This window comes from Pristiophorus japonicus, chromosome 2 (assembly GCF_044704955.1).
Source record: "Pristiophorus japonicus isolate sPriJap1 chromosome 2, sPriJap1.hap1, whole genome shotgun sequence".
In the NCBI taxonomy this organism is placed as follows: domain Eukaryota; kingdom Metazoa; phylum Chordata; class Chondrichthyes; family Pristiophoridae; genus Pristiophorus; species Pristiophorus japonicus.
The window spans coordinates 12,256,072-12,270,648 of record NC_091978.1 but is presented as its reverse complement, the minus strand read 5'-3'; positions in this window follow the sequence as shown (position 1 = coordinate 12,270,648).

The following is a 14,577-nucleotide window of genomic DNA, read 5'->3' as shown; positions in this document are numbered from 1 at the left end:
GTTGGGAGCAGCGTCGAGGAGGTGCGTGGTGAGGCCTATAAAAGGCACAGCAGGGAGTCCGGGGCCCAGCGTCGGCGGCAGTTGGGAGCAGCGTCGAGGAGGTGCGTGGAGCGGCCTATAAAAGGCACAGCAGGGAGTCCGGGGCCCAGCGTCGGCGGCAGTTGGGAGCAGCGTCGAGGAGGTGCGTGGTGAGGCCTATAAAAGGCACAGCAGGGAGTCCGGGGCCCAGCGTCGGCGGCAGTTGGGAGCAGCGTCGAGGAGGTGCGTGGTGAGGCCTATAAAAGGCACAGCAGGGAGTCCGGGGCCCAGTGTCGGCGGCAGTCGGGAGCAGCGTCGAGGAGGTGCGTGGAGCGGCCTATAAAAGGCGAACTTGTGCAGCTACAGGGAGAAGGCAAAAAAGAAGTAGAAAGAAATCAAAAGGTGACGTCACAGCCAAGAGGGTAAGTGATTGGCTGGTGATTGGTGAGTAGTTTTTCTTTTTTCTCTTCTATATCAGTGAGTAACTTTTAACACTGTTGTTGCCAATTTAAGTGTATATAAGGGTTAAGACATGACAGGAGAGCTCGGTCGGGTGTTATGCTCCTCCTGTACCATGTGGGAACTCAGGGACACTTCCGGTGTCCCTGACGATTACGTGTGCGGGAAGTGTATCCGCCTCCAGCTCCTGACAGACCGCGTTGCAGAGTTGGAGCTGAGGGTGGATTCACTCTGGAGCATCCACGATGCTCAGAATGACGTGAGTATCACGTGTAGCGAGTTGGTCGTACCACAGGGAAAGGGTCCACAGCCAGATAGGGAATGGAAGACCAACAGGAAGAGCAGTGCAAGGAAGGTAGTGCAGGAGTCCCCTGTGGTCATCCCCCTGCAAAACAGATACACAGCTTTGGGTACTGTTGAGGGGGATGACTCATCAGGGGAGGGCAGCAGCAGCCAAGTTCATGGCACCGTGGCTGGCTCTGCTGCACAGGAGGGCAGGAAAAAGAGTGGGAGAGCAATAGTGATTGGGGATTCAATGGTGAGGGGAATAGATAGGCGTTTCTGCGGCCGCAACCGAGACTCCAGGATGGTATGTTGCCTCCCTGGTGCAAGGGTCAAGGATGTCTCGGAGCGGGTGCAGGACATTCTAAAAAGGGAGGGAGAACAGCCAGTTGTCGTGGTGCACATTGGTACCAACGACATAGGTAAAAAGAGGGATGAGGTCCTACGAAACGAATTTAAGGAGCTAGGAGCTAAATTAAAAAGTAGGACCTCAAAAGTAGTAATCTCGGGATTGCTACCAGTGCCACGTGATAGTCAGAGTAGGAATCGCAGGATAGCGCAGATGAATACGTGGCTTGAGCAGTGGTGCAACAGGGAGGGATTCAAATTCCTGGGGCATTGGAACCGGTTCTGGGGGAGGTGGGACCAGTACAAACCGGACGGTCTGCACCTGGGAAGGACCGGAACCAATGTCCTAGGGGGAGTGTTTGCTAGTGCTGTTGGGGAGGATTTAAACTGATATGGCAGGGGGATGGGAACCAATGCAGGGAGACAGAGGGAAACAAAAAGGAGGCAAAAGCAAAAGACAGAAAGGAGATGAGGAAAAGTGGAGGGCAGAGAAACCCAAGGCAAAGAACAAAAAGGGCCACTGTACAGCAAAATTCTAAAAGGACAAAGGGTGTTAAAAGAACAAGCCTGAAGGCTTTGTGTCTTAATGCAAGGAGTATCCGCAATAAAGTGGATGAATTAACTGTGCAAATAGATGTTAACAAATATGATGTGATTGGGATTACGGAGACGTGGCTCCAGGATGATCAGGGCTGGGAACTCAACATCCAGGGGTATTCAACATTCAGGAAAGATAGAATAAAAGGAAAAGGAGGTGGGGTAGCATTGCTGGTTAAGGAGCAAATTAAGACAATAGTTCGGAAGGACATTAGCTTGGATGATGTGGAATCTATATGGGTAGAGCTGCAGAATACCAAAGGACAAAAAACGTTAGTGGGAGTTGTGTACAGACCTCCAAACAGTAGTAGTGATGTTGGGGAGGGCATCAAACATGAAATTAGGGGTGCGTGCAATAAAGGTGCAGCAGTTATAATGGGTGACTTTAATATGCACATAGATTGGGTTAACCAAACTGGAAGCAATACGGTCGAGGAGGATTTCCTGGAGTGCATAAGGGATGGTTTTTTAGACCAATATGTCAAGGAACCAACTAGGGGGGAGGCCATCTTAGACTGGGTGTTGTGTAATGAGAGAGGATTAATTAGCAATCTCGTTGTGCGAGGCCCCTTGGGGAAGAGTGACCATAATATGGTGGAATTCTGCATTAGGATGGAGAATGAAACAGTTAATTCAGAGACCATGGTCCAGAACTTAAAGAAGGGTAACTTTGAAGGTATGAGGCGTGAATTGGCTGGGATGGATTGGCGAATGATACTGAAGGGGTTGACTGTGGATGGGCAATGGCAGACATTTAGAGACCGCATGGATGAACTACAACAGTTGTACATTCCTGTCTGTCGTAAAAATAAAAAAGGGAAGGTGGCTCAACCATGGCTATCAAGGGAAATCAGGGATAGCATTAAAGCCAAGGAAGTGGCATACAAATTGGCCAGAAATAGCAGAGAACCCGGGGACTGGGAGAAATTTAGAACTCAGCAGAGGAGGACAAAGGGTTTGATTAGGGCAGGGAAAATGGAGTACGAGAAGAAGCTTGCAGGGAACATTAAGACGGATTGCAAAAGTTTCTATAGATATGTAAAGAGAAAAAGGTTAGTAAAGACAAACGTAGGTCCCCTGCAGTCAGAATCAGGGGAAGTCATAACGGGGAACAAAGAAATGGCGGACCAATTGAACAAGTACTTTGGTTCGGTATTCACTGTGGAGGACACAAACAACCTTCCGGATATAAAAGGGGTCGGAGGGTCTAGTAAGGAGGAGGAACTGAGGGAAATCCTTATTAGTCGGGAAATTGTGTTGGGGAAATTGATGGGATTGAAGGCCGATAAATCCCCAGGGCCTGATGGACTGCATCCCAGAGTACTTAAGGAGGTGGCCTTGGAAATAGTGGATGCATTGACAGTCATTTTCCAACATTCCATTGACTCTGGATCAGTTCCTATGGAGTGGAGGGTAGCCAATGTAACCCCACTTTTTAAAAAAGGAGGGAGAGAGAAAACAGGGAATTACAGACCGGTCAGCCTGACATCGGTAGTGGGTAAAATGATGGAATCAATTATTAAGGATGTCATCGCAGTGTATTTGGAAAGAGGTAATATGATAGGTCCAAGTCAGCATGGATTTGTGAAAGGGAAATCATGCTTGACAAATCTTCTGGAATTTTTTGAGGATGTTTCCAGTAGAGTGGACAAGGGAGAACCAGTTGATGTGGTATATTTGGACTTTCAGAAGGCTTTCGACAAGGTCCCACACAAGAGATTAATGTGCAAAGTTAAAGCACATGGGATTGGGGGTAGTGTGCTGACATGGATTGAGAACTGGTTGTCAGACAGGAAGCAAAGAGTAGGAGTAAATGGGGACTTTTCAGAATGGCAGGCAGTGACTAGTGGGGTACCGCAAGGTTCTGTGCTGGGGCCCCAGCTGTTTACACTGTACATTAATGATTTAGACGAGGGGATTAAATGTAGTATCTCCAAATTTGCGGATGACACTAAGTTGGGTGGCAGTGTGAGCTGCAAGGAGGATTCTATGAGGCTGCAGAGCGACTTGGATAGGTTAGGTGAGTGGGCAAATGCATGGCAGATGAAGTATAATGTGGATAAATGTGAGGTTATCCACTTTGGTGGTAAAAACAGAGAGACAGACTATTATCTGAATGGTGACAGATTAGGAAAAGGGCAGGTGCAAAGAGACCTGGATGTCATGGTACATCAGTCATTGAAGGTTGGCATGCAGGTACAGCAGGCGGTTAAGAAAGCAAATGGCATGTTGGCCTTCATAGCAAGGGGATTTGAATACAAGGGCAGGGAGGTGTTGCTACAATTGTACAGGGCCTTGGTGAGGCCACACCTGGAGTATTGTGTACAGTTTTGGTCTCCTAACCTGAGGAAGGACATTCTTGCTATTGAGGGAGTGCAGCGAAGGTTCACCAGACTGATTCCCGGGATGGCGGGACTGACCTATCATGAAAGACTGGATCAACTGGGCTTGTATTCACTGGAGTTCAGAAGAATGAGAGGGGCCCTCATAGAAACGTTTAAAATTCTGACGGGGTTAGACAGGTTAGATGCAGGAAGAATGTTCCCAATGTTGGGGAAGTCCAGAACCAGGGGACACAGTCTAAGGATAAGGGGGAAGCCATTTAGGACCGAGATGAGGAGGAATTTCTTCACCCAGAGAGTGGTGAACCTGTGGAATTCTCTACCACAGAAAGTTGTTGAGGCCAATTCACTAAATATATTCAAAAAGGAGTTAGATGAAGTCCTTACTACTAGGGGAATCAAGGGGTATGGTGAGAAAGCAGGAATGGGGTACTGAAGTTGCATGTTCAGCCATGAACTCATTGAATGGCGGTGCAGGCTAGAAGGGCCGAATGGCCTACTCCTGCACCTATTTTCTATGTTTCTATGTTTCTATGTTTCAATGAAGCATCGCCTGAGGACCTCCTCGGCCAGGCGGCTTGGAGTCAGATGGGGAAGGGGAAGCGGTAGAGGTGGGGAGGAGAAGCAGGGGGAAGGGTTGGTTTGTACAGAAATACTGATGATTTCAGACTAATGTTCAGTTTAAATGTTTTTTATTTACCAATACCTTGCAGCACATTGGCTCAGATAGCTGCACCATTACACGGTGGTGATTCCTTAACATCAAAGGGTATAATCACACTTAACTTCAATCAACGTAAACTTTAACTGTCACCAAGGTGATGCCCACCATTGATGTATGACCTGTACACCCAGTAGTGTGTCAGCCTTGGAAATAACACTTCTTTCAGGTGAAGCAATTATTGATGAGCTCCTGACGTATGGCTCGTGCAGCTATCATGCCACCATGGACCCTTTCATGCGCTCAACAGGGGGGCAGCGGCTGACTTCAGCATCAGCCTGATTGTCTGGGCCGTTATCAGCGTCCGCCTCCTCATCCTCCTCTTCCTCTCTCTGTTGATGTGGACTGTCAGACTCATCAGGAAATTCTTGTCCCCTCCTGATAGCCAAGTTGTATAGCATGGAGCACCACCACGAATTGAGCTACCAGCTCAGGGTGGTATTGGAGATCACCTCCTGAGTGGTCCAGGCATCTGAACCACTGCTTCAGCACTCCAATATTGCGAGTTGCTCTGTGGCTCCCGTTGTATCACCTCTCGGCCTCGGTGTGGGTGTCATGCAGCGGGGGTCATCAGCCAGGTGGCGAGGCCATATCCTTTGTCCCCAAGCCTCCAGCATTGACCTTGTGGCTCATTGTTAAACAAGTCATATACAGTGCTCTCACACAGGATGTGAGCATATTGGATGCAGCCTGGAAATTCAGCATTCACTGCCAGTATAATGTGCTGGTGGTCGACAACCAGTTGTACATTCAGGGAGTGGAATCCCTTGCGGTTCTTGAAAACCTCAGCATCCTAAAAAGGTGCCCACATCGCGATGTGCGTACAGTCTATTGCTCCCTGCACCTTGGGGAAGTTTGCAATTCTGGAGAAACCCAGAGCCCTCTCACTCTGTGCCTCCCTGGTCATATGGAAGCTAATCAAGTTCCTCCTGTATGCGTACAGGGCTTAGTGACCTGTCTAATGCAGCGATGTGTGGCATGCTGAGAAAGTCCGCAAATGTCGCCAGCTGTGGCATGAAAAGAACCCGATGCATAGAACGACAGTGCCACAGTGACTTTGACCTCGACGGACAGTGTAGTACTGATGGTGCTGGCAGGTTGCAGATCTGCCCTTATCAGCTGGCATACCTCAGTGATAACCTCTTTGTGGAAGCGCAGTCTCCGAAGGCATGTGGTGTCGGGCAAGTCGAGGTAAGAATGTTTCTCCTTGTACTTGCGGGAGGTGTAATGTCTGGTCCTCCTCATCTGCCTGTCACTTCATTCATTGGGCACATAATGCTGTGCAGTGTTCCTTCAGCGATATCGAACCTGCTCCATGTATTTGGTCACCAAGAGATGGTGAGAAAGGACAGGCCCCATTGCAGTAGCTCTCTGTTTGCCACCGATTGGTCACAAACAAGGAATGTCCAGACGAACACACCTCTTCAATTCCAATCGGTCACTGTGTGGTCAAGATGTTTGCAGAGATGTTCACATCAACTCCAACGACCTGCAGAGTACATCCGAACTCCGCCAAGGTTGAAGCACAGCAGCCTTTTAAAGGACATAACATGTGATCTAGAACATGTCGTCCATAACGCAGTGATTTGCCCTGGTTAGTTTCACTTTTTGTGGGCGGTTTTTTGAGCGAGCGATATTGTGGGCGATATGTGTGCTAGTTGGTGAAATTGACGATGGGCGATCTCCATGGCCGCTAGTTTGGGTAAAAATGCTCTTTACGACAAAAATCAGTCGCCGGGCGTTAATATTGAATTTCGGCATTAATTCCGTGTGGAAAGTAACGCTGGCCGATATGGGCGTTAAATTCGCTGATTCCGCTCAAAAAAAGTGGGCGGGCGATAATATTTTTTCTTGGCATTAAGCCCATTGGGAAAATAAAGCTCGGCAATAAGTCTCCTAAAAAAGTCAGTTTCCATTTCGTGCCAAAATGGGCGATATCTGGTGTTATACGTTATTTCAGTGGTAAAATGGGTGTTAAGTGAGCGTTATGCATGCAAAGAAAGTGGCCACGAGGTCATTCTTCGCAAACTGCTGTCTGCCGGATCCCTAGATCTGAGCAAGGCCATCACGATAGCCCAGGCTTTCATGTCCACGAACGATAACACTAAACAGATATCATTGCAGCATCGAAGCTCACCGGCAAGTATTGTGCATAAAATAATGCCTTCAGCAGACAGAACTGTACATGGCAGGGCCTACACGCCCGCAGAGGTCAGGCCTAGGATGACACAGAGTCCGCTGTGGGGCGTGAATGCGAATCCATTAGCACCATGTTGGCGCTGCGAGGATAATCATTGAGCCCATCAATGTCGATTCAAGCACTACGTGTGCAAGGGCTGTGGAACAATGGGGCACCTCCAGCGAATGTGCAGACGTGCTGTGACTCACCACGTGACAGAGTCGGCAGAGGATCACTGATCCGGCACGGATCACGCTGAACGAGTCAGAGAGGCAACTCAACCCGAGGCTGAGGAGGAAGTGTATGGGGTACACACCTTCACCACCAAAAGCCCTCCGATAATGTTAAAAGTCAAATTAAACGGCATTCCAGTTTCCATGGAATTGGACACGGGGGCGCGTCAGTCAATTATGAGCCAGAAGGCTTTTGAGAAACTGTGGGGCAACAAGGCACAAAGGCCAAAACTAAGCCCGATCCACACCAAGCTGCGCACTCACACCAAAGAGCTCATAGCAGTCATTGGCAGTGTGGCAGTGAAGGTATCGTACGATGGAGCTGTGCATGATTTACCACTATGGATCGTACCAGGCGATGGCCCAATGTTGTTCGGCAGAAGCTGGCTAGGAAAGATCTGTTGGAACTGGGACGACATCAAAGCACTGTCTTCGGTGGATGACGCCTCGTGCGCCCAAGTGCTAAACAAATTCCCGTCGTTATTCGAGCCAGGCATCAGCAACTTCACAGGCGCCAAAGTGCAGATCCATCTAGTCCCTGATGCACGACCCGTTCATCACAAGGCCAGAGTGGTTCCACACATGGTGCGAGAGAAAGTCGAGATTGAGCTGGACAGAGTTCAACGAGAGGGTATCATATCGCCAGTCGAGTTCAATGAGTGGGTCAGTCCAATTGTTCCAGTGTTGAAAAGCGATGGGATGGTCAGAATCTGCGGAGACTACAAGGTAACGATCAACCGAGTCTCCTTACAGGACCAGTACCCACTACCCAAAGTGGATGACCTTTTTGCAACGCTAACAGGGGGGAAGTCGTTCACCAAGCTGGATCTAACCTCTGCTTACAGAACAGGAGCTGGCTGAACCTTCGAAAAAATTGACGTGCTTCAACACGCACAAAGGACTGTTCATATACCACAGATGCCTCTTTGGGATTTGTTCAGCTGCAGCCATCTTCCAGAGGAACATGGAGAGTCTGCTGAAATTGGTTCCACGCACCATGGTATTTCAAGACGACATCTTGATCACTGGCCGCAACACCACCGAACACTTGCACAACCTGCAATAGGTTCTAAAGCAACTGGACAGAGTGGGACTCAGGCTGAAATGCTCCAAGTGTGTTTTCCTGGCGGCAGAGGTCGAATTTCTGCGAAAGATTGCGGCGGACGGCATCAGACCCACGGACTCCAAGACGGAGACCATCAAGAATGGACCCAGACCACAGAATGTGACGGAGCTGCGTTCGTTCCTGGGACTCCTCAACTATTTTGGTAACTTTCTACCGGGGTTGAGCACTTTGCTGGAGCCTTTGCATTTATTGCTACGCAAGGGTGACAACTGGGTTTGGGGTAAATCTCAAGAGACAGCCTTTAACAAGGCCAGAAACCTGCTATGTTCTAACAAGTGACTCGTGTAAACGTTTAATACTAGCTTGTGATGCATCTTCGTACAGGGTCGGTTGTGTGTTACAGCAAGCCAATGTGTCAGGCAAACTGCAACCGGTTGTATATGCGTCCAGATGTTTATCTAAGGCTGAAAGAGCCTAAGGTATGGTTGAGAAAGAAGCATTAGCATGCGTATACGGGGTTAAGAAAATGCACCAATACCTATTTGGACACCGGTTCGAGCTCGAAACCAACCACAAGCCGCTCATTTCACTGTTCTCAGAAAGCAAAGGTATGAACACCAATGCTTCGGCCCGCATCCAAACGTTAACTATCCAAACTAACGTTATCTGCGTATGACTATGTAATCCGCCACAGACCAGGAACTGAGAACTGTGCTGATGCCCCCAGTCGGCTACCATTGCCCTCCACCAGGGTGGAAATAGCGCAACCCGCAGACTTGCTTCTTGTAATGGATGCTTTTGAGAGTGAGGTATCACCCGTCACGGCTCACCAGATCAGGACCTGGACTAGCCAGGACCCGGTGCTATCACTAGTAAAAAGCTGCGTCCTCAATGGGAGCTGGTTGGCGGTCCCAGGGGAAATGCAAGACGAAACAAGGATGAAATGTCCATCCATTCGGACTGTCTCCTATGGTGGAATCGTGCAGTTTTTCCAAAAAAAAGCAGGGAAACGTTTAGACGCGACCTTCACAGTACCCACCCAGGCATAATCATGATGAAGGCTGTACACCGATGTAACACTTGCTCACAGTTGAGCAATGCACCAAGGGAGGTCCCACTGAGTCTGTGGTCATGACCCTCCAAACCGTGGTCCAGCGTCCACGTGGATTTCGCTGGCCCCTTTCGAGGAAAGATGTTCCTAGAAGCAGTGGATGCTTACTCTAAATGGATTGAATGTATAATAATGTCGTCATGTACGTCCACTGCCATCATTGAAAGCCTGCGGGCCATGTTCGCCCCCCATGGTTTGCCCAACGTCCTTATTAGTGACAATGGACCATGCTTCACCAGCTCGAAATTCAACGAGTTCATGACCCACAATGGCATCAAGCATGTCAGGTCTGCGCCGTTTAAGCCCGAATCCAATGGTCAAGCGGAACGGGCAGTCCAAACCATTAAACAGAGCTTGAAACGTGTGACGGACGGTTCCCTGTAGACCCAGTTATCTCGGGTTCTGCTCAGCTACCGCACGCGACCCCACTCACTTACCGGGGTTCCCCTGCAGAATTGCTAATGAAGAGAGCACTCAAAACCAGGCTCTCCTTAGTCCACCTGGATCTCAATGATCATGTAGAAACCCGGCGTCACCGGCATAACATGTGCCACGATCGGGCGGCTGTATCGTGTGACATTGAGGTTACTGACCCTGTGTTTGTTCTTAATTACGGTCATGGTCCCAAATGGGTTGCTGGCCCTGTGTTAGCCTAGGAGGGGAATAGAGTGTTTATTGTCAAACTATTGAATGGACAAACATGCAGAAAGCACTTGGATCAGACCAAACTGCGGTTCACTGACAACCAAGAACAGTTTGAAGAGGACATTACCATCAATGATCCACCCACACACACCCAACCAGCAATCGACCTCGCGGTCAACCACGAGGATGAACCCACCATGGCCGACAGTCCGATCAGACCAGCCACACTGCAGTGCAGCAATGATCCGATCGACTCACCCATTGCCAGGACTTCAACTCAGGTGATCAACCCGGGAACGTAGAGTCCCGGATCACCTCAACTTGTAAATAACTTGTATCTAAGACTTTTGGGGGGGGAGGGGGGGAGTGATGTTATGTATGTAAACATTACCAATGTGTAAGACTTGCCACCAGGGGGCGCACCTGTGGGAGAGCCAAGGGTCACCTGCACACCCTGGGTAAGCAGGTATTAAAGGCAGTCTACCATGCTGCTTCCTCACTCTGGAGTTACATTAAAGAGACCAAGGTCACAACAGTTTGAGCTTACAGTATACAGTCTTGTGGAGTTATTCTGAACATAACACTTTCTTTTTTTCTTTCTTCCTTTCTTCCTTTCTTTCTTTCTTTCTTTTTTTCTTTCTTTCTTTCTTTCTTTCTTTCTTTCTTTCTTTCTTTCTTTCTTTCTTTCTTTCTTTCTTTCTTTCTTTCTTTCTTTCTTTCTTTCTTTCTTTCTTTCTTTCTTTCCTTATATGGAGTCATCATAGGCAGTTCCTTGAAATGAGGATGAGTTGCTTCCACACCAAAAAAGGATGAGTTCACAGGTATTTCAATGAAGAACCTAATATTCCAGATCCTGAACTACATGTTGAAGGGTGGAAGATACCTGTGAGTGGATTTTTTAACGTGGGGTGGCCGTTGCACACCAGCCACTACACGGGCTTGACAGAGCTCGGTCTTGGTCCAGTGGCAAGGATTAACCAGGACGACTGGAGACCCGCTCTGCTGCACGGACCGAGTGCGCGCACACATATCGCAATGTGGGCTGGGCCCGTGCTGCCCTGGGCCTCTGGCCCTGAACTCACGCCTCTCCTGAGCACATCCCTCCACAGTCTCTCGCCGCTCCTGCTGTATCTGCCCACGCTCCAATCACCGACCTGGACCTTTATGACGTCACTCTTCGCTGTCGTCACCCTCCTGCACCAACTCGCACTGCTCCCTGAAGTAGCCTCCACACTGCCCATAGCCACTGCTCACCGCTCCTTTTATGGCCCCGATCTGCCATTGGTGCTCTCACGCAGGTGGGGGCCTCCACGCTGCCCATGTTGTTGTTGTTGCTGTAATATGGCGGTGGCGAGGCTGGGCCTCCGCTCGCTGTGGGCCACTGCCGCTCTGCTCCTGGCCTGGGGCTCGGCCTGCCCCCCGCCCTGCTCCTCCACCGACGGCCTGGCGAACTGCAGCAGGTGCCGGGTGGCCGCCGTTCCTCAGCACCTCTCCACCCGGGTCATATCACCACTGTAAAGTCCTGTCCCCTCAGTACAGATTCACACGAGGCATGGAGTGAAGTCAAGGTCACTCTGGACCTGCCCCTTTATTTCACAGCTCTGGAATGCTGCACTTGCCCGAGACCTGTCCTTATCTACCTGTCTCTTGCAAGTGCACCCCTGGTGGTAAGGTATGCTGGTGGTTACAGGTCATATCTTATTACAGTCATGTATAGCATGTTAGGATACAGTTATATATAATAATGTAAGATACATGACATCACCCTCCCCCAAGGTCTTATTGTCTTTATAGGTTCAGCCTCTCAGGTGGTCTATGCTCTCGCGTGGGGCGTCTGAGTTGTGGTTCAGTTGTTTGCCTTGGTGTCTGTTTTTCTTTGGATGTGGTTGCTGGTATCTCACCTGGGCTGTCTGTTTCAATTGGTGTGATATTTGTTGACTCGCCTGGGCTGTCTGTTGGGATTGCCCTTTCCTCAGGTTGTTCCCTCTGTCTGTCCACCAGGTGTGGTGCGAGTTCCATATTGTAGTCTACCTCTGGTTCCGCAGTGTTGTTGGTAAATCCGGCAGGTTTTGCCATTGTCCATTTGTACCACCAGTAGCCTGTTTCCTTCCTTGCCCGTTACTGTCCATGCAAGCCATTTGGGGCCCCTGCCATAGTTTAGTACAAAAACTTTGTCCCCTATCTCATTCCATCAAACCCTCGAATTTCTGTCATGGTACTCAGTCAGCTTACGGCGCTTTGCCTCAACGATTTCGTGCATGTCTGGGAGGATTAATGAGAGCCTTGTTTTTAAAGTCCTTTTCATCAACAGTTGCGTGGGGGGGATCCCAGTCAGTGAGTGCGGACGAGATCTGTATGCCAGCAGCAGTCGCGACAGGCGACCCTGCAGCTTGGGACCTTGGATTTTAAGCATGCCTTGTTTAATGATTTGCACTGCTCTCTCCACCTGGCCGTTGGAGGCCGGCTTGAACAGTGCCGTCTTGATGTGATTTATGCCGTGGTCAATTATAAAGTCTTGGAATTCTGCGCTGGTGAAGCACAGACCATTGTCACTGACCAATGTGTCAGGGATTCCGTGCGTTGCAAATATGGTTGCGAGGCTCTCCACAGTGGTGGAGGTTGTGCTCGAGTTTAAAATGGTGCATTCGATCCACTTTGAAAATGCATCTACAACGACGAGGAACATTTTGCCCATGAATGGGCCCGCATAGTCTACGTGCACCCGCGACCACGGTTTGGTAGGTCAGGGCCAGGGGCTCAGTGTAGCCTCCCTGGGGACATTGCTGAGTTGGGCACAAATGGTGCACCTTCGGATGCAGAGCTCCAAGTCTGCATCAATACCAGGCCACCAGACGTGGGATCTGGCTATGGCCTTCATGAGAACGATCCCCGGGTGCTCGCGGTGGAGCTCCCGGACAAATGCCTCTCTGCCTCGCAGAGGCATGACTACACGGCTGCCCCACATCAGGCAGTCTGCTTGTAGTGATAGCTCATGCATGCGCCTGTGAAAGGGTTTTAATTTCTCGGGGCAGGCATCGCGAGCCTCTGCCCAGTCATCGGTTAGGACACATCTTTTTACTAAGGGTAACGTGGGGTCACTGGCCGTCCAGGCTCTGATTTGGCGAGCCGTCATGGGCGAACCTGTGGACTCAAAGGCATTGATTGCCATGACTATCTCACAGTCCTGTTCGTCAGACCCTTCCGTGGTCACCAGGGGTAGCCTGCTGAGCGCGTCGGCACAGTTGTCTGTGCCTGGTCTGTGCCTTATTGTGTAGTCGTAGGACGCCAGCATGAGTGCCCACCGTTGAATTCGCGCTGAGGCGTTGGCGTTTATTGCCTTGTTCTCGGATAGGAGGGACGTGAGGGACTTGTGGTCGATTTCTAACGCGAACTTGGCCCTGAAAAGGTATTGGTGCATCTTTTTGACACCGTACACGCCTCCTTCTCTACCATTCCGTACCCGCGCTCCTCCCGCAAAAGTGGCCTGGAGGCATAAGCTATGGGTTGTAATTTGCCCACACTATTGACATGTTGCAAAACGCACCTGACCCCATACGCTGACGCATCGCATGTGAGAACTAGCTTTTTACCTGGGTCAAAGAAAGTCAAAACACTGTTGGAACACAGAAGGTTGCGTGCCTTATTGAAGGCGCGTTCCTGGGCATCCCCCCAAAACCAATTGCACCCCTTCCTGAGTAGCACGTGGAGAGGCTCCAGCAGCGTGCTTAAGTTCTGCATAAAGTTCCCAAAGTAATTGAGTAGCCCGAGAAAGGCGCACAGTTTTGAGACATTCCGGGGCCTGGGTGTCAGGCGAATTGCTTCTGTTTTGGACTCTGTTGGGCGGATTCCATCAGCGCCAATCCTTCTGCCTACAAATTCAACCTCGGGTGCGAGAAACAGGCACTTGGATTTCTTGACTCGTCGGCCTACCCGATCCAACCGCTTTAGCACTTCCTCCAAATTACGGAGATGGGAGTCGGTGTCCCTGCCCGTGATAAGTATGTCGTCTTGAAATACAACCGTCCCCGGGATGGACTTGAGCAGACTCTCCATGTTGCGCTGGAATATGGCAGCTGCCGACCTGATGCCGAATGGGCATCGATTGTACATGAAAAGGCCTCGATATGTGTTGATGGTGGTGAGTAGCTTGGATTCCTCGGTCAATTCTTGTGTCATATATGCAGATGTGAGGTCTAATTTTGAGAAAAGTTTACCTCCAGCCAATGTGGCAAATAAGGCCTCCGCTCTGGGCAGCGGGTACTGGTCCTGTAGGGAGACTCTGTTTATGGTAGATTTGTAGCCCCCACAGATTCGTACGGATCCATCAGGCTTCATGACTGGGACGATGGGACTTGCCCAGTCGCTAAATTCCACAGGTGATATAAAGCCTTCCCACAGAAGCCTGTCTAGTTCGTGTTCAATCTTTTCCCTCATCACATAGGGTACAGCTCTGGCCTTGTGATGGACCGGTCTAGCATCCTGTGTGATGTAGATTTTGACTTTGGCCCCTTTGAAGGTGCCCACACCTGGCTGAAAGAGATGTTCAAATCGCTTTGTAACTGTTGAGCAGGAGGTC